Consider the following 2,966-nt stretch of genomic DNA (forward strand, 5'->3'; position numbering starts at 1 on the left):
AAAACTTCAAAGTTCAAATTAAAGTTATGAAATTTTGCCATACTGCTATGTCTTCAACCAAAACTTTTAAATTAATGGCAGAATAGCAAGAATATATCATATAGAAAATCCTCATCAAGATTTAAAATTAATACATATATTGCTTATTACACATGCAAGATTTAATATATAAAAAACATAAAACTTACCTCGTAATTAGCTACCAAACGATCCACTAGGCTATTAATTTTTCCTATTACTGGTAATACAAATAAATGTGTTCTTATAATCTTATTTAATCCCACTTGTTACTTTGCTACCTCCTCCGTTCCAAATTGAAATGACATATTGATTAAGAAAACCAATTAATAACATGTCTAGTTTACCATAATACCCCTATTAAATGATGTTTACATTTTAATTTGAAGAAAAAGCAATTAATGCAAAGGGTAAAACATGACAAAAAAAAATTGTTTCTTTTTAATTAAATTCTTAATTAATTAAAAAAGACAAGTAAAATGAGAAATCAAATTAGAAAATTTGAAATGGGTAATTTGGGACGGAGGGAGTATTAGTAATGGGTTCTTGGCTTATAATGATGAAAAGATTTTAATTACTAGTAATTCTGTCTTAATTATATTTTCCCTAGCTAATTAATTAAGACCAATATCAAATCACCCTCTACTTATATTTTTATTTTTTTCAGTTTTCAGTGCTACTGGTTTGATTAGGTTTTCTATTGGCATCACCCTTTTAACTTGAGCTCAACCGTGTCATATATTTCCTCCAACTTTGGATGTGTACAAGTAAACAGTTAAATTTGTATAAAGTTGAATAAGTAGATACACGCATTTTATATGACAATACATGTAGGAGGCCACGTAGGACGCAAATTGTCACGTAGAATGTCACATAGCACACACGTGTCTGATTGTTCAACTTTATATAAGTTTAAGTGTCTTCTTGTGTACAACGAAAGTTGGAAGGTATAGATGTCAGCTAAGGCCAATTTAAAAGTCATGTTTATGTATTATGACTTTTCTATTTTGTAGAAACTTTTTTTTATTGTTTTATAGTTTTTTTCTTTAAAAAAAACAGTTATTAACAGTACTTAAAAACAACAAGCATCCCATAACATTAACTTTTTCCGAAAAAAGGTTATCTTAAAGTTTCCCAAAGGAGAAGATAAGTTTGGTCACCAAATTAAAATCTTTCAATCTAAAAATTTCTATAAATAGGAGAAAAATTGCAGGAACTGTAATCATCCACATCAATATTTTTAGAGTTCATTTCACACACAAAAAAAAAGAGAATGGCCTTGAAGACAAATGTTTTGGTCATAACACTTTATTTGTTTGTGCTTCTGATGATTATGTCTTCAGAGGTTGCTGCTAGGGACATATCTACTGGCCCTTCACTCAAATGTAAGTTTTACTACACCTTTTTGCTCATTTGGAAAGGGTTTTAATTAAAAATAAAAATAAAAATTAATGATCTAGCATTATATATATGAATTAATAACAGAGCTAAAATTCTCACCAAAGAAAGTTAAATTAATACATTGAAAATATATGTAATTATGCAGGGAAGAGTTTTAATTATTGACACCATATAACAGGATGCCTCTGTTACAAGTAAAAAGTGTCTTTATCATACGTCACATTTGGGATCATTCATATACATTTTTACCATTAGCAAATCAAAAGCAAGATGGAAAAAGTGTTAAAACTTTATCTATGTCAAAATTAAGGATAAATACGAATGATTTCTAACAACGAGGATATATAAACGGTCTAATTTATGACGATAACAATAAATAGGGCGTCATGCAGAAGCTTACAGTTTGCAAACCAAGATGATCATAATTCAGATGACAAAGAAAAATATATTATTGATATGGTTTATTCAATTGGCCTACATATTAAAAACTAAATTAAAAAACCTAAAACTTATTTGAGAAAAAAATTCCCCCTAAACCTGACTCTTTTGAGAACTATATTGTAGATGCTATTGTGTTATGATATGAGGGGGTCTTCTATTTATAGGGTTTCAAAAATCTTTCCTTCTAGAAAGAAGTTTGTCAAATATGAAAAAGTTTTATATTTTTCTTTCAGAAAAGGTAAAAGTAAAACTTAAACTTGGTAAGAAAATCAGGATAAAAAACTTAACAGAATCTAGCTAAAGACGTTGAATTTAGCCTAAATGTTAATTGTTTCTCAAATTTTCTCTACTACTAAAGATTAATTAATTGTGCAGCAAATGAAGCTCAAGGTACAACTATGCTGGTGACCCAATCATGGTTCGGAGATAACATTGGTCCAGTTTATGAAGCTGCTTGCAAATTGTGCAAAGTGTTGTGATTAGTTCTAATTATTAGTACTATAAAATAATAAACTAATAATCTCTTTTTCCTCTAATATAATGTACGTGTAAGCTATACATGTGTTTAAATAAATGAAAAATATGAATATATTATATGATTTCTCCATAATATTCTTGATTTTGTCTTGGTTACTGAGTATATATAAATCTGCCCTTTAGCTCATTGTTCACTAATATAAGGTTCATTCTATGGCCACATAATGAGAATTATAAATGACTATCACGTCTAATGCAATTTAATTTGAGAGTGTAACATGCATGCATACTTTTGCAATAATTTACTAGAGCAAGTTTAAAATGGCATCCTACTATTGAATATAGTTACTTAGTTTGACATGCTTATTTAATTAATTATTTATTTGAATAGTATGAAATTGGACGTATTTAAAATAGAGTAATTAATTACACCCTGTATACATCAAGACGATAGGGGAGGGAAATGGATGGTCGATAAAATAATAATGTCAAATGATATAATTATATTTGTTCAAATGAAATAAAACTGAAAAATAAATTGTAATTACATTATGAAAAAACAACGGATAAATGTACTTGCTTAATTAAACAGGTCCTTATGATACTTCTTTGCTATATTTCTTCAGACG

General features: G+C 28.1%; 1 long non-coding RNA gene across 1 annotated transcript; it reads left to right on the top strand.

The window, feature by feature from the left end:
- Positions 1-1,236: 1,236 nt before the first annotated feature.
- LOC107866511 lies at positions 1,237-2,470 on the top strand. Its single transcript, XR_001672968.2, has 2 exons — positions 1,237-1,403; positions 2,236-2,470. It is a non-coding gene; the product is annotated as an uncharacterized LOC107866511 (long non-coding RNA).
- Positions 2,471-2,966: the final 496 nt, after the last annotated feature.

The sequence above is a fragment of the Capsicum annuum genome, chromosome 3 (assembly GCF_002878395.1).
Source record: "Capsicum annuum cultivar UCD-10X-F1 chromosome 3, UCD10Xv1.1, whole genome shotgun sequence".
Classification (NCBI taxonomy): Eukaryota; Viridiplantae; Streptophyta; class Magnoliopsida; order Solanales; family Solanaceae; genus Capsicum; species Capsicum annuum.